The sequence below is a fragment of the Marmota marmota genome, unplaced genomic scaffold, assembly GCF_001458135.2.
Source record: "Marmota marmota marmota unplaced genomic scaffold, marMar, whole genome shotgun sequence".
Taxonomy (NCBI): Eukaryota; Metazoa; Chordata; class Mammalia; order Rodentia; family Sciuridae; genus Marmota; species Marmota marmota.
The window spans coordinates 41,279,924-41,297,984 of record NW_025999932.1 but is presented as its reverse complement, the minus strand read 5'-3'; the positions used below and the strand labels follow the sequence as shown (position 1 = coordinate 41,297,984).

The 18,061-nt window shown below is 40.4% G+C and overlaps 1 protein-coding gene across 1 annotated transcript in view; it reads left to right on the top strand.

Moving 5' to 3' along the window:
* Gtf2f2 (general transcription factor IIF subunit 2) overlaps positions 1 to 18,061 on the top strand; it is a 153,497-nt gene that overhangs the window by 1,186 nt on the left and 134,250 nt on the right. The gene's annotated exons all lie outside the window — the stretch shown is intronic.

The window sequence follows — 18,061 nt, the reverse complement described above, 5'->3', positions numbered from 1 at the left end:
TTCTTTTTTTTTTTTTTTTTTTTTAGGATAGTTTAATAAAACTTACGTGTATTTAAATGTGATTGTGAAAATCTTTGAACCTCAAATAAAATGTAAGGACTTACTTTTCTTTCTTTTTTTTGAGATAAATTCTCACTGTGTTGCTCAGACAGGCCTCGAACTCATGATCCTCCCATCTAAGCGTTCCAAGTTGCTGGGATTACAAGCATGTATTACCTTGATTGTCCTGCAACTTTTGGTTTTTTAATGCTTTGTTTAACTTTTTTCACATGGATCCATTAACTCAAAGTGGTCCTTCCTGTTATCTCTCTAACAGCTCTCATGATTTGCTAGTGGTCAAACCTGTATTATAAGCAGTTGTCACACTGTGTGAAGTGGTTCTTTGTTAACGTGTTCACTGTTGTTCTCAGCCACCATACACACTCAAATACATAGAGAAAAACCACATTTTTTTAGAACAGGATCTTTGCCTTTCACACCCAGAATGGTGTTTGGCATATGGTAATTACTCAACTAATATGGAACCCTTGCCTCAGTCTGTTTGATTTATCTTACAGCTCTATAAGTGTGACTTAAAATGATGGAGTAAACGGGCATTTCTGTCTCCAACTGCCTATTAAGTGGAGGAGAGTCATTAGGGATGTCTCCCTTGCCCACTGAAAGAAAGAGCTTGAGAAAATGTTGGGACTTGCAAGGATACATTTGTGTTGGGAGCACAGTAAATGCCCAATAAGTGTTTGCCTTACAGAATTCGTATGAATGGATAGACTATATCATATGGAGAGGGGCAGAAAAGCCAGACTGAAAATGAATGTTAATGATATGTCCTGGAAAACAAAGGAGACCCTAGAACAAAAGGATAGTAATAAAGGTTGAGGTCATACATAAGCCTGTTTTGGAGAGTTTTGAGTAGGGTAGGGATGCAAAAATTTATTTGAGAAAAGAAGTAAGTTTTGCATTGTGCAATACAATTTAAAGGCAAGGGTAACTAGAGTCAGAATTAGAAAAAAAATCACAGCATCATGGGTATATGCTAATGAAGCCTGAAGAGTTTTGAAAAGCCTGAAACTTTTTCAGTAAAGTTGTTAGAATTTGGTGACAACTTTTACTGGAAAGACTTTAATACATAGAAGAACTCAGTTAAAGCCAGTGATTTGTTCTCATTTTAAAAAGGTAGTTGTGATATTTTTTGTTTCCAACCTCATTGCTTTTGCAAGCTATGTTTCTTTTTCTAATCCTTTGTATCAAAGGAAAAAACAGACTTGCAAATATGTATTTCCAGAGTGTGAAGTCAATGTGTTGGATATTTTCTCTTTCTGGCCAGTTCTTGTTCTCCAACAATCTTATTTCTGAGAGAAAATAAGAATTGCTGATAAATACTTTCTATTTTAGGACTGGAAATGTAGCTCAGTGGTAGAGTACTTACCTAGCACAGTGTGAGACTATGGGTTCAATTCCCAGCACCAGGAAAACAAAACCCCCAAAACAAAAACAAAGTAAAACAAAACAAAAAAGTGAAAAAAAAATTTTTTTTTGGTTCCCAAGTCCATCCATGTTCTCTCTTTGACAAGTTTTAATTCTGTACTAGTTAAAGGAGTCCCTAAAACAGTGGGGTTTGACTTAGATACCTGTCAGGTTGAGATTATTTCATTTTCGCTAAGATTAGTATTCAGTGTGATTTCTGTGCCTATATCTTAATCATACATAGATTTTTTTTTTTAAATTAGAGGAGTAAAGTATATGAAACCGTACATCAAATCATAATTTCATTTTCAACTTTCTTTGTGTGATATTAAACTGTAACATATTGCTTACAAAGTGTATCTGCATTCTCATCTGATCAGATTTGTGAATGTAAGTACGTGCTGATTTCAAGCATTTTTTTCTGTTATTTTTTTAAATTTTATTATCTTTTAATGCGGAGTAATATTCCATTGTGTATATATACCACAGTTTCTTTTTTTAAAATTATGATTTGTTATATATGACAGTGGAATGCATTATAATTCATATTATACATATACAGCATAATTTTTCATATCTTTGGTTGTATACAAGGTATATTCTTAACCATTCATGTCTTCGTACATGTACTTTGGATAATGATGTCCATCTCATTCCACCATAATTTCTTACCCCATGCCCTTCCCTTCCCCTCCCACCCCTTTGCCTTATTTAGAGTTTGTCTCTTCCTCTCAGTTCCCCCTTCTTACCCCATTATGAGTCAGTCTGATGCTGGTTGTTTTAATGAATCATCATAATAGCCATTATTTATCAGGTGGTTAGTATGTGCCCAGTACTGTTAAAACACCCTATGAACTAGATTTCTGAAGTCATGTTTGTTGAGATATAATTTATATATGGTACAATTTGCCATATTTAGTTTTATAGTTATATGAATTTTGACAATATAAATATAAAAAATGGCTACATAAATATGGATATATACTACTAAAGTCAAGATACAGAGCATGTTACCTTGTTCTCCTTTACTACTTCTTTTTTTAAACAAATAGAGAAATTAATTTTAATATATTTTCATTTAACTCAATGGATTACCAACATAATTTGCAAAGAAAATAATTGTAAGATATTTCAAGTTCATTTTGTTTGTCCTAGTAATTCTTTGGATTCTAATGTCTAATTGTTATTAAGTAATTGTTAGTAAGATATTTTATGTTCATTTTGTTTGCCCTAGTAATTCTTTGGATTCTAGTGTCTATTTAATGCATAGCATAGTCTCAATTCAGACTAGACACATTTCAAATACTCAGTAGCCTCATGTAAGGCAATGGCTGCCTTATTGGCTTCTTCATCTTTCACCTTTTAGTGAGACATGCTGTAGGCTGCATGATAAGTTCCCTCGTTATGTGATTTCTTGTTGAATTCTGTCAGAAAGGGACACCAAAGAGATGAACTTAGAATATACAAGAGTAAAGTGAGGTTCCTTTATTCCTCCCTGTAAGAATTTTATTAGACTGTGAGTTGGTTTCTTCATGCTTTTGGTGGGAATTACTTTAGTTCACCTTCTCCAACAAGGTTTTCATAATGGCTCTCTCTTCTTTCACCTACCTCTCTAAGTCTACAGAAGGAAAGGTGCTTCACAAAATTTGTTGGTTTCCTTCAACTTGCCCTTACGTTTATAAATACCTTATTAAACAATTTTTACCCTGATTGATCTTTTTCATCCTTGAATCTTGAATAATAGTTTTTTAATTATAAGAAAGTAAAATATACCTCATCTTATATCACACACACTGTATACACATACCAGATTAATAATATAATAAAATATAACATAAAATGCTAAACTTTTTAAAGAAAATATTTGTGTAACTTTGTGAAGAGAAATGGAAAACTAAAATTACAAAATAAACAAAAACCTGAAAAATTAGATGATATTGTAGTTAAAATTTTTATGTGTAAAAATTTATCAAAAAGGGTTGAAAGAGACATGAATTATATTACTGGTCATTTTGCTTATTTTTGGTATTTAGCTTGACTTGGTTTCTCCTTTGGTTGGCTTTTCCTTTATTGTAGTTCTTCTCTTTGCAGATTATCATTCATGGTTTTTCATTTCTTCCTCATGAAATATTTTGCCAAGAATGTTCTGTAGTGTAGGTTTTCTTGCTGTAAATTCTTTGAGCTTTTGTTTATCATGGAAGTTTTTTATTTCATCGTCAAATTTGAAGCTTAAGTTTGGTGGATATAAGGTTCTTGGTTGACATCCATTATCTTTTAGAGTTTTGGTATATGTTGTTCCAGGATCTCCTGGTTTTTAGAGTCTGGGTTGAAAAATCTGCTGAGATCTGAATTGGTCTTCCCTTAAGGTAATCTGATTGTTCTCTCTTGAGGTCTTTAAAATTCTATCCTTATTCTGTATGCTAGGCATTTTCATTAGAATGTGTCTTGGTGTAGATCTGTTGTAATTTTGTACATTTGGTGTCCTATACGCCTCTTGTATTTTGAGATTGATTTTCCAATGCATTCTTCGTGCTTGGGAAATTTTCTGATATTATTTCATTGAAGAGATTGTGCATTCCTTTGGTTTGAGTCTCTGAACCTTCCTCTATCCCCCAAAATCTTAAATTTGGTCTTTTGATGGTGTCCCATAATTCTTGGATGTTCTATTCGTGGTTTCTTACCATCTTCACTGTGATTGTATATTTTGTCTTCATTGTCTGGGGTACTGACTTCCAAGTGGTCTAGTCTTCTGGTGATGCTATCTGTTGAGTTTTTTAATTGGCTTATTGTTTCTTTCATTTCAAGGATTTCTGTTTTGTTTTTTTTCAGTATCTCTATCTCTTGAAGTAATCTCTTGCAATCTGTATTTGCTCTCTTATCTCTTTGTTGGTGTGATCAATTTTTGCCTATATTTGCTCACTTAGGTCGTTCTTTAATTCCAAAATCATTTTAGTAGTGTATATTCTGAAGTCCTTCTCTGACATTTCATCTACTGTGCTATCTATGGATTTTATTGTTGTAGTAGCTTGGTTTGTTTGGGGCACTTTCCTCCCTTGTTTTTTCATGTCTGTGTGTCTTTCTCTCTTGCAGTGTAGATCCGAGGTATTACAGCTTCTGCCATATTGTCTTATATCATCCCTATAGGTTACCAATACCTCACTTTTAAGGGAGAGATCAATATTACAGCACTCATTGTATCCATCATGCAGCCATATATCAGTTAGCTTCTATTTTTACATTTACAGTTTTGTCATTTGTCGTTAAAATCAGAAATGAGTTCGGTTATCTTTTCCTATATAGTCAATAAGTTACAGTTTCTAATGGTAGAAGGGGGGAATGGGGGCTTGGCTGAGATGTTTATGAAGTAGGATGTGAGAATATGGAGGTATTAGATTATATGACAAGTGAGAGGGTAATCATAAGAAGTTGGCTGTTAGTAGGAGAAACAAGAGAGACCCCCGTTACCTCAGCAACAGGATAACTGTTAGCACACCTAGTAGAGAAACCTCTGGTGCAGCCAGGCCCATAGGGACCTTGGTGACGTCTTACCAGGTCCTTATTGTTGTCTCTTGATAGAAGTGGCAGTATCCCAGTTTTGTGGCAGTGGCGGGCAGACCTTCGGATCTCAGGGCTATGGTGTGGCAGGGTGGGCAGGCCTCTCCCAAGCACTTTTTTCTTTACATTAATATTTACCATTATAAATAACATCTTGAGTTCTGATCTTTGCTATAACATATTAAGTTTCTTCTTGGGCTTTCTCAAAGTTTATGGGTTATCTTGTACATATTTAATTAATTTCATCACTAGATAGGAATAATTAATTAACTAATTAATTAATTCTATACCACTAGACAGGTATAGAACAGGATAAATACAGTAACAGCTATATCAGAGTTTTGAAGCAGGAAATATTAATGTTTGGCCAGAAGAGGTAAGACTTTGTGGGGAAGGTGATGTTTAACAAGAGCCTCTGTAGTTGACTATGTGAAAATTGTTTGATCAGGAAAAAGCAAATGTAATAGTAGCTTAGAAAGCTGAGAAAGCTGGTTTTAGTGTTAGAAGCTAATCACAGTGAGAGATGTCTACAAGAGTCATCTCTGCCTGATCCCCCACCACATTTTTTTATTGGTGCTTTATAGTTGTACACATTGATGGAATTTGTTGTTACATATTTATACATGCACACAATATAATTTAACTAGTATCACTCCTCAGCGCTTCCCTCCTCCTTCCCCTCCACTAATTTGAGGATAGAGAGGTTTCTTTCTTCCACTGATCTCTTGATTTTTAGGAGATCTATATCCATCTTTGTTTTCCTTTTTCCTCTCTAGCTTCTGCATATGAGAGAAACATAGGACCCCTAACCTTCTGAGCGTGACTTATTTTGCTTACCATGATGTTCTCTTGTTCCATCCATTTTACCGAAAATGCCATAATTTCATTTTTATTTATGGCTGAATACCCATAAATAAATAAATACCCATTTTCTTTATCCATTCATCCGTTGATGGACACCTACCTAGGCTGGTTCTATAGTTTGGCTATTGTGAATTGTGATGCATGTATCACAATAGTATGATGAGTTTAATTCTTCAGGGTAAATACCAAGAAGTGGTTCAACTGGGTCATGTGGTGGTTTCATGCCTAGTCTTTTGAGGAGCCTCATACTGATTTCCATGGTGGTTGTACTAATTTACAGTCCCACCAACAGTGTAAGAATGTTCCTTTTTCTCCATATCTTATCCAGCATTTGTTATTATTTGTATTCTTGATGATTGCCATTCTGACTGGTGTGAGATGAAATCGCAGTGTAGTTTTGATTTGCATTTCCCTAATTGCTAATGATGTTGAACATTTTTTCATGTATTTGTTTGCTACTGTATTTTGTTGTTTTTTTTTTTTGAGAAGTATCTGTTTAGTTAATTTGCCCATTTATTAATTGGGTAATTTGATTTTTTAATAAAGTCTTTTGAGCTCTTTATACATGCTTAGATATTAACTCTGTCAGAAGAGTAGTTAACAAAGATCCTTTCCTATTCTGTAGGTTCTCTTCACAATCCTAATTGTTTTCTTTGCAGTGCAAAAGCTTTTTAATTTGATGCTGTCCTATTTATTAATTCTTGGTATTATATCCTGAGCTTTAGAGGTCCTGTTGAGAAAGTCATTGCCTGTATCTAAAAGCTGGAGTGTTGACCCTCCTTTTTCTTCTAGGAGTTGCATAGTTTCTGGTCTGATTCTGAGATCTTTGATACATTTTGAGTTGATTTTTGTGCAGGGTTAGAGATGAGGTTCTGTTTTCATTCTTTTACTCATGGATAACCAGTTGTCTCAGTACCATTTGTTAAAAAGGTTGTCTTGTTTTCCAGGGTATGTTTTTGGCACTGTTATCAAGGATCAGATGACTGTAGATGTACAGGTTTGTTTCTGGGTCTTCTGTGCCATTGGTCTCTGTCTGTTTTTATGTCAGTACCATGCAGTTATAGTTATGCAGTTATGCAGTTATAGCTTTATTGTAATTTGAAGTCAGGTATTGTGACGCCTCCAGCATTGCTTTTTTATTTTTATTTTTTTTTCTAGCATTGATTTTTTTTCTTTTTGACTTAAAATTGCTTTGGCTATTCTGAGTCTTTTATTCTTCCAAATGAGCTTTAGGACTTTTCCCCCGCCCTAATTCTGTAAAGAATGTCATTGGTGTTTTGATGGGAATTGTATTAAATCTGTATTGGTAGTATGGCCATTTTAACATTATTAATTCTGCTTATCCATGAATATGGGAAATCTTTTCATTTCTGAAGTCTTAATTTTTTTCTTCAGTGTTATATAGTTTTCATTGTAGAGGTCTTTCACCTCCTTGGTTAGATTTATTCCTAGGTATTTGTTTGTTTGTTTGAGGCTGTTGTAAATGGAATTTATTCCTGATTTCTTTCTCAGTGGATTCATTGTTGGTATATAGGAGAGCTATTGATTTTTGTATGTTAATTTTGTAACCTGCTACTTTGCCAAATTTATTAGCTCTAGAAGTCTTTTTGATGGAATTTTTTGGATCTTCTAAGTACAGGATCATATCATCTGCAAACAGTGATCATTTGACTTCTTCCTTTTCTATTTTTTCTATTATCTTTTATTTCCTTCCCTTGCCTAATTTCTCTGGCTAGAATTTCTAGCACTATATTAAACAGGAGTGGTGAGAATAGATATCTTTGTCTTGGCACAGATATTTTAAAGGAAATGTTTTAAGTTTTCCCCCATTTACAAAGAGGTTTGCTGTGGGTTTTTCATATATAGCCTTTGAGATGTTGAGGTAGGCTTCTTCTGTCACTGTTTCTTCATTTTTTTTTAATGAATGGTAGCTGAATTTTGTTGAAGGCCTACATCTATTGAGATTACTGAATTATATTTATTTATTTTGGTATATTGAACCATCCTTGCATTGTTATAGGGAGACTGCTCAGAAAGCTCTCAAAGACTTGAATTTGAAACAAATTAGAGAGCTTTATTACCTGGCCAAGGACTGCTTCCCTTAGAGACTGAAGCTCTATGGGAGAACAGCAATTTTGTGGCCTTACTCTGTGGTAGAACAGCAAATTTCTTGGGAATTTAAGGATGAAAACCACAGCTCAGGGACTTTTCCTTAGCATCATGCAAGCAAGTCAGTCATAGAAGCTAAAACAGCAGTTAGCAGAGCAACTCAAGACAACTGCATCTTGGGTTTAAGCAGGTGTTAAGACAACCATATCCTGGGTTTGAGTAGGTGGTTAGTGGGGGCGAGAATCTACTAAAATCTTGGGTCACCAAGACTACCATATCCTGGGTTGAGTACATTTTGTGGGGTACAAAGTACAGAAAACAATGTTTTTTTGAATTTAGCAGAAAATGGCTTTCATTTTGTTTTCTTAGAAATGGGTCCTGCAGCTGTCTCTTCACAGGGCAATAACAGAAAAACTAAAGTGGGGTCTAGAATAGCTGAGATGGAGTTCCTACCGTCACACCTGTTTGTTCATATAGCCATAGTGACTCCATTCTTGCTACTCCAGCAAAGAGTGATCAAGTAGTTTTACCACAGCAATTGCTTTACACAACCAGTATTAGTAACTTATTGATTGTATTGATCAGTTCACACCAAAACAGCATCTCTGGAATCTTAGTATGTTGTTGAACATGATTTGCTAATATTTTATTAAATGTTTTTGCATCTAAGTTCATCAGGTATATTGGTCTGAAGTTTTTTCCCCTGAAGTGTACTTATCTGGTTTTGCTATGAGTGTGATATGGCTTTATAGAATGAATTTAGAAGTATTCTGTTCCTTTATATTTCTATTGGCATTAGTTCTTCTTAAAAGTTTTGGTAGAATTCAGCTGAGAATCCATCTGGCCCTGGGCTTTTCTTTTTGGAAAGTTTTTTTATTACTGCTTGTATCTCATTACAAGTTATTGGTCTTTGTAGGTTTTCAAGTCCTCTTGATTCTGTTTGGCACATTGTATTTGTCTAGAAATGTGTCCATTTCTTCTAGGTGTTCCAATTTATTGGAGTGTATGTTTTCAAAATAGTCCCTAATTATCTGCTGGATTTCTGAGATGTCTGTGGTGATTTCTCCTTTTTCATCTCTAATTGTATTAATTTGGTTTTTCTCCCTTTTTCTTTTGGATAGTTTAGCTAAGGTCTTATCAATGTTGTTTATCTTTTCAAAAGTCATCTATTTGTTTCATCAATTCTTTGAATTGTTTTTTTATTCTCAAGTTCATTGATTTCAGCTCTGATTTTAACTATTTCCTTCCTTCTACTGGTTTTGGAATTGGTTTGTTCTTTTCAAGGACCTTAAAATTCATAATTAGCTTGTTTATTTGGGATTTTTCAAAAATTTTTATGTGGGCACTCATAGCTGAACTTTCCTCTTAGAATTGTCTTCATAGGGGCAAGGGTTGTGGCTCAGTAGTAGAAAGCTTGCCTAGCTTGAGTGAGGCGCTGGGTTTGATCTTCAGCACCACATAAAAATAAAATTAAGTTATAAAAAAAAATTGTCTTCATAGCATCCCAGAGGTTCCGGTATATTGTATCACTATTCTCATTTGTGTCATGAATGTGCCCTGCAACTATGAAAAGAAATAGCATTAATTTCTGGCATGTCATCCAGTCTGTAGGGCTGGTAGAAAAAAGCTTATGCCAGGGAGAAGGCAGATTAGAACATAAAGCTGAAAACCAAGGGCTTATTTTTTTTGGCATGGTAGAGATGGCCCTTTGGTGGAGTTGTCATTCGGTATCTTCATCTTTCAGCCACTTGGTGGAGGTTTCTTGGGATGACTGGATGTTCATGTCATCCGGCTCATTGGCAAGTAGCTGGAAATCCCTGAAGAGGAGCTGATTGAAAGTTTGGTTAGAGATTTTGTTAATTTGTCCTTGAAGGAATTTTAAAATGCAAGGAAGGAAGGCACAGAATAAAAAGACCAACTAGAGGTCCCAGTATCGAGAGAATCCAGCAGCTGACGGGGTTTGTAAAGAGGTCCCAATAGGATTGTTGTGCCAATTGCTGATTTCTAAAGAGGGTATGGGTGTACTGTGTTGCTGTGGGTTCCTAGATCCTATCAGGAGGCCCATTCTTATGTATGTACTTCTCCGGAATGGGATGAAGGGTGGTGCGTGACTGTGAAAAACAGAGCTTGAGAAGGTTATCTGGTTATCTCACAGGTAAATCTGGTTATCTCACAGGTAAATCTGGGCAATTGTGTGGGTCCTGCAAGGTTGGGAGCTGTAGTGGGATTGTCCTCTGGAGGGCTTGTCGCTGGTTTTAACCTAGAAATATGAATCCAGGGAGTTAGTTTCTTTCCTTCCTGTTGGAGTTTTGCAGCATTGGGTGTACACAGGACTACCTGTAATGGCCCTTCCCATTTGGGGGTTAGGGGGGATCTTTCCCCTGGGGAAGACCCATTCTCCTGGTTTGAGCGGAAAGGAGGCAGCTGAGTTCTCTGGATCCAGAAGCAACAAATCTTGTTGCTTCCATAGCGTATAAGGAAGAGAAGGGGAAGAGCATATTGGTCGGGGAGGGACCAAGGCTCTGGTGAGATTCCTGGGGGGAGAAGGGGACGACTATACATTATCTCAAAGGGGGAAGCAAGGGATGGCTTTTTTTTTGGTAAAGCCCTCATGCTTAGTAGGGCAAGAGGGAGGAGTTTAACCCAATCTAAATGAGTCTCTAAAGATAGTTTTGTTATGATGTCTTTCATTGTGAGGTTCGCTTGCTCAACCTTACCTGAGGCTTGGGAGCGACAGGGAAAATGAAGGTGCCATGGGATGGACAATGTCTTTGCCACATTCTGGGTTACTTGAGAGACAAACTCAGATTGGATTGAAGCAGGCATCCCAAACTGAGGGATTACTTCAGTTAGGAGGATGTTAGCAACTGTGGTAGCCCGCTTATTTGAGGTGGGGAAGGTCTCTACCCAACCCAAGAATGTGTCTATTAAAACTAGTATGTATTTGAAATTTTTTACTCTGGGCATGTTGGTAAAGTCGATTTGCCAATCTGCCCTGGGAATATGGCCCCTAGCCTGATGAGAAGGGAAGGTTCCAGGTTTTAAAGATGTATTGGAATTCACTCTTTTGCATATCTGGCATGAGGCTGTGATTTGCTGTATCACTTCTTTATCCTGGGGAGTCAGAGTAAAGAAAGAGTGGAGAAAGGTTTTGAGAGTCTGAGGACTGGTGTGGAAAATGGAGTGGAGGTAAGTAAAGAGGGCATGTTTAGGTGGGTCTCCGTTATTGGGTAATAATGGAGAGCCCATGGCAATGAGGGATCCAATGGGGTCTGAAAGGGCGGCTGACCTGGCTGCCTGATCTGCTTTTGAATTCCCCTGTGTGACTGGGGAGGAGTCATTTTGGTGTGATCTGCAATGGACAACTCCAAGTTTTTTAGGAAGCTGGGAGGCTTGTAATAGCTGGGTGATGTATGTGGAATTGGTTAAAGAGGTGCCCTTTTGAGTTCAGGAGACCTCTCTCCTTCCAAAATGCCTCATGAGATAAAAGAACGTGGAAAACATATTTGGAATCAGTATAAAGTATAAGATTTTTCCCTGCTGCCAATTCTCAGGCTCGCGTTGCAGCTACCAGCTCAGCCTGTTGGTTGGTGGTATTTGCAGGCAGGGGATTGGCTTCTATTACTCGTGATAGGGACACTATGGCATATCCAGCTTTTCTGATCCCCTCACGCATAAAGGAGCTGCCATCAGTGAACCAGGTATAATCAGGTTGGTCTAGAGGTCCCTCAGTGATATTAATTGGGCATGGGAGGAAGTTTTCTAGAATTTCCCTGCATTTATGTATTGGGGACTGTGTTTGACCTTGAGCCTGAATGGATAACAGAGTTGCCGGGTTGAGAGGGGAGCAGGTTTGGAAGGACACGGAGGAGTCTTAGAGGAAAGAGACCAAGAGAGAGAGAATTCGACAGGGAGGGAAGGTTTGCAGTCCTTTGTATGGTAGCAAGTCCTTGAGGTGATGAGGGGAGGTGAGAGTGATTTGGGCTCCAAAGGTAAGCTTTTGTGATTCCTTTAATAAAACATAGGAGGCCGCTAGGGCGCGGAGACAAGGAGCCCATCCCCGGGCAGTTGGATCTAACTGTTTTGAAAGGTATGCCACCAGAGCAAAGGTGGGCTCATACATTTGTCCCAGCACCCCCAAGCCTTACCCTTTGTTTTCATGAACATAGAGAGTAAAAGGCCTATTAACATTTGGCAGGTGTAGAGCCGGTGCTTGTAAGAGGGCCTTCTGGAGGTTTCTGAAATGTGGTGCTGAAAGTAACAAGGGCTCATGCTTGTTCCCCTTTGCTATATCATATAATGGTTTGGTAAGTAATGAGTAATTTGGTACCCATGCCCTAAAATAGCCTGCCAGACCCAGGAACGAGAGAATCTCCTCTTTAGTTTTTGGTATTGGAAGGCTTTCAATAAGGCCTTTTCTATCGGTTGTGATAGCTTTCTTTCCTGGGGAAATGTGGAACCCTAAGTAAACAACCTCAGAGAGAGACAGAGAGCTGCACCTTTTGCGGAGAAACCCTATATCCTCGGTGAGCAAGAAAATTCAGAAGGGTAGCTGTGTCCGACTTTGAGGTTTCTAATGAGGGACTGCAGAGGAGGAGCTCATCAACATATTGTAGGTGGGTTGAGTCGGGGCATAGAGGGAAAAAATCCTCAAGATCTCCAGTGAGGACTTGTCCAAAAATATGTGGGCTGTCTCGAAACCCCTGGGGCAGGACAGTCCAGGTTAATTGTCGGGAATGTCTAGTTTCTGGATTAGTCCAGGTGAAGGCAAATATGTCTTGGGAAGAGTCAAGATAGTGGAATCGAAAAGAAGGCATCTTTAAAATCAATAACTGAAAAACAGGTGGAGTTTGCAGGAATGGAGGAAAGGATAGTATAAGGGTTTGGAACCAGGGGATGTATGGGACTGGTTGAAGAATTTATTAACCTTAAGTCCTGCACCAAATGGTATGTTCCATTAGGCTTTTTTACTGCTAAAATTGGGGTATTGAATGGATATATTATTTCTTAGTAAGCTCTGAATGATTGGCTTTAGGCCCTTAAGACTGGCAGTTGGCATCGGATATTGAGCCTGGTTTGGGAAGTGATTAGGGTCTTTAAGATGCACTTCCACGGGAGAGCGATTTGCAGAGGATGGGGTTTCAGTATCCCATACAGTTGGATCTACCATTTTACAGGGGAGGGGAAAATGTGTGTTCTAGTGGTCGCTGGGGTCTCCACACCCGACACAAGGGGGTAAAGTCTCTTCTTCGTCGGGGAGTAAAGCCATGATGAAGATATAAGTAGGGGAGGACAATAAGGGTAAGGTTATGGGGGCCTTCAAGATAATATATCTCTTTCCCCACAAGGGGACCGGACACTGAGGCATAACCAAAAAATGGTGTGAAAAGGAGAACTCAGATAAGGAGCATGTGAGGGGAGGAGTTCTGCATGGGATGATGGTTTGACCTCCTACCACAACAATAGGAGATTCAGAGGGATAGGTAGTTCCCCAAAACTCTCAGAACCGAGAATGTGGCCCCGGTGTCTACCAAAAAGTTTATAGGATGCCCATCCACTCGGATAACCACCCTGGGTTCCTGCTTGGTGATTGAATAGGTTGGGACAGAAGACCCAGGGCCCCGTGAATCCTTGGCTGCTAGGCCCAGCAAGTCACTGGCGGGGTGACTGACCTCAGCTCCCGTCTGGGAATTGGGGCATTTGGATCCCCAGTGGCCAGGATGTCTGCATCTGGGGCACTGTCTGGGCGGTGTCCTGGGGTAGGGCAAGCTCTAGCCCAATGTCCTTCATCACCACACTTAAAGCAGGGCCCAGGGGGTTCTTGTTGGAGGGTTGTTGTCTCCCCCTTTTCATAGGTTGGAAGCAGGGCCCAGAGGGTCCTCGTTTTGGGGGTTGTTGTCTCCCCCTTTCCATAGGTTGGAAGGAGCCCTGTAACACCTGGGCCAAAATCTGGCATTTTTGGCGTTTTGCTCTTTCATCTCTGTTGTGATAGACCTTGAAGGCCATGGCCAACACCTCAGTCTGAGGAGTCAAGGGTCCCCTCTCTAATTTTTTTAGCTTTGCCCGGATGTCGGGGTAGCTTTGTAAGAAAAAAATAGGTCATAAGAAGTTGCGTCCCATCTGGGGATTCAGGGTCCAAATTAGTGTACTGAAGGAGAGCCTTTGTTAGTCAGTCTAGGAAGGCTGAGGCGTTTTCATTTTTCTCCTGGACGACTTCCTGGAGTTTATCAAAGTTAATAGCCTTTTGTGCTGCCACCTTTAGGCCAGCTATCAGACAGGTAATAAGGTGATCCCTATGTCCCAGGTCTTGGAGGTCATTATAATCCCAATGGGGGTCTTGGTCTGGAACCACCTGGGCCCCTAAGGGATGGTGGGCATTAGTCTGATGAACTTGGTCTGCATACGCCCTAGCCTGGTCCCAGACCCTCTCCTTTCCTCAGGGAGGAGAGTATTGCAAATACTCTGCAAATAGAATCATATAGAGATCATGAAAGGTGAGGCTATAGGCTTGAGTGAAGTATTGAAACCTTTAAGATAAGAGACAGAGTTTGCAGTGTAAGATCCCAATTCTTTTTCTACTTGGGAAAGGTCAAGCATAGAAAAAGGAACATAAACCCTTAAAATCCCGTCCGGCCCAGCGACCTCCCGAAGGGAGTTTGAGTCAGGTGATGAGATGTGGTGACTTGTGGGTTAGGTGCTGTATTAGTGCGTGAACGGGTGGCTGAATGGGTGGTTGGTGGACCAAAGTGAGGTGGAGGGACTGGGATGGAAGGAACGGAAGTGGGAGGAGTTTGTGTGGAAGTATCAGGAGGAAGAGGAGGAGGAGTGTCCAAAGAAGAAGCTATAGATATAGAAGACGGGGAAGTGGGAGGAGGTGAAAGTGGGGAAAGTGGGGCTGAGGGCAGGGGAGAGCAGTATGGAGGCGGTTCATCAGCTGGGTGGAAAGTGGAGGTGGAGAGCAGAGAAGAGGAAGGAGGAGGAGAAGGTGTGGAGGCAGAGAGTGGAGAAGAGGAGGAAGGAGGTTTGAGAGCAAGGAGTAGCTGTTGAGGCTTGCATTGGGTGCAGAGATTTGGATGAGATCGAAGCAAGGAAAAAGCCTCCACATAAGGAATCCCGTTCCACTTCTTTGATTGCTCACAGTAATTAAAAGATCCCGGAGTAAATTGGGATCCAGAGACCCACATGTGGGCCAAACGTTTTGGTTGTCTAAGGGTTATGTAGGCCAGTCCTGGGTACAGAATTTTATAAGCCTTTTCAGTTTAATATCAGTGGCCAGGCTCAGGGTTTTCAAATTATCTAAGAGGCACCGCAAGGGAGAATTGGCCCGGAGGGACAAGGAAGTTTCCATGCTGGAGGGCAAGATGGGAGTCAGAGAAAGAGAGAGAGGAACAGAGAGAAATCCCGGGCCAGAAAAAAGCTTCCTGGAAGCTCAGGGCGAACAGAGGATCAAGTGGGCATCTCCAAAATGACCGACCACTGCGAGGAAATACAGAGGGCACTACCCGGTCATCACCAGTGAAGTGCGATCTGTGAGATCCAAATGGGGCCGGGGCCGCAGGCAACCTGACGTCAGGAAAGTTTTTCGACTGGAAAGAGAGAATCGGGAACGGAGTTCCGGGGGGAACGGAGTTCCGGACTCTGGTGAGATGGGCTGTAGCAATAACACTAACCTGTCCACGGGAGATAAGAGTGAAGAGAGATGGAGGAGTTAGAGAGAATTAATCCTACGTCCCAGGCGGTCGATTCCCAGGGGTGTCCTAGCAGAGCGCCTGGGGTCCACCACGACCCTGATGGGTCTGGGTGGGGTGCATTCCCCCCCTAAAACACATCTGGAGGGATTGCTGGACACTCAACGGCCAATTCCCTCGTTCTGGTGAGTTAGGGTTCAGGCGCTCATGGAGTGGGGGAACTCACCAATCTGCAGGCTGGTGGTGGGTGTCAGGCAGGTGATCAGAGGAGTGGACTGCGACAGGAACGGTTGGGCTTGGAGTTTGGGAATGGGGTTCCTCCTTGAGCGATGAGGATCCCCGTCCCGGGTTTCGGCACCAATGTAAAGGACGATGGAAAAGCTCCATAAACTCAACAAGCCAAAACAACCGTTTACCTGTCCAAGATTTTATTAGCAGGACCCTAACAGTCAGTTGCAGAAGAGAATGGAGTAGAGAGAGAGAAGATAGAGGGGAAGAGAGAGAGAGAGGAGAGGCGGAAGGGGGGGAAAGAGGGGAGGGGGGAGAGAGAGGAGAGGGAGTAAGAGAGTAAGAGTAAGAGAACTAACACGAACAGGGTGCTGATATTTATGGGCTTAACACAGGATGAGGAGGAGCAAGGTGAATGGGCTGTTACTTGTTCATTGGCTGAGAGTTCACACCACTTCAGGGATTGGAGGTGCGCCATTCAAAGTTTGCGCCATTCACAGGGATTGGAGGTGATGGTTTGCGCACCTTCAGTGCGTCATGGACCTGAGCTCCCGGGAGAGAAGCACTCCGGGCGCCATCTTTACCAACAGATTCTGAGATGGAGATTAGCATGCCAGGTTTTATTAGGGAGTGCTCTTGGAGTTCACACTTCTGAAAAGAAAGGATTTAAGCAGCTTTGGGCAGAGGTTGTAGTACAGCCTCAGTGAGGGCCAAGGCTGATTCCACAGGGTGCCTCTAGAGCTGCCCTGAGTCATCATGAACTGTACCCCATGCTCACCGATTTTTGCATGTGGTGATTTGCTCTGAGAGGACGGCATGACCTTGGGCAGGGGGCTTTTTTCAGTGAATGACTGTGTGTGTGTGTGTGTGTGTGTGTGTGTGTGAGAGAGAGAGAGAGAGAGAGAGAGAGAGAGAGAGAGAGAGAAATAGAGATAGATATTGGGAATTGAACCCAGGGCCATGAGCATGCTAAGCAAACAGTCTGCCACTGAGCTACATCCCAGGGCAGGCTATTTAAAAAATGCTAACAGTAAAGAGCTATCTGCTGGCCACATTCCCAGCAGTTGGGGGAATAGGCCTTCAGTGCTAAAGGGATGTGCTAAATATGGATGTCAAGTTGCAGTGTCCAGTACAGTGCCCCTAAATTGGTTTTACTCTGGGAGAAATAAGACTTTGATGAGTAGTAGTTGGGGGAACTAGCTATTTGATGAAACAGACTTGCCAAAGCAGCTTAGGAGAGTAAGGGCCATATATATCACCTTATAGAAGTAGGTATAGATGGCCAACATGAAGAATTTTCTCAAGGAGTTTTGATATAAGAGGGGCAGAGAAATGGGACAGTGGGTAAAAAGGATTGTAAAGTCTTCCCTTAGTAGGTGTGTGATTTTGAGCAATTAATTAATCTTTCTGTTCCTCAGTTTCCTAGCTTATAAAATGGAAAAAATAATAGGATTATGTATTAAATAGTTAATATATTTAAAAGCATTTAGAAGAGTGCTTGTCATTTAATGTATTAGTTATCTACTGCTGTGTAACTTATCACCATACATTTCATAGTTTTAAACACAATAATTATTTCACAGTTTGTGTGGATCAGGAGTCCTGACATGCTCTTAGTTTGTTCTTCTGCTTCGCAGTCTCTGACAGATACAAAGTGTTAGCCATTGCCATATTCTCACATGAAGTCTTGATTAGAGAAGGATCTTTCCAAGTTCATGTGGCTGTTGGCCACATGAACAACAACCTCTGGGTTGTTGGGCCTAGAATCATAATTCTTAGCTTGCATTTGGCTAGAGCCTGCTCCTAGTTGTTTTTTTTTTCCCCCTGCCATGTGGACCTCTCTGACAGGGCCGCTTGCATAATCAAGGCATGCAAAGTGAGAAAACAGTGAGAGAAGCAAGACAGAAAGCACAGTTGTAATGTAACCCAATCAGAGAAATGACATCCCATCCTTTGCCATGTGTTTCAGGTCTATAAGGAAAATGGATTACACAAGTGTATGATATCAGCACAGGGGAGTCATTGTGAGCCAACTTAGAGTCTTTCTGCCACATTTAGTATGTACTGTTAGCTGCTATTATTATTCTGATGGAAATGAAAAGGTAGAATTGAAGGAAAGATGTCCTTGATTAGACAACGGGAAGAGAGATGGA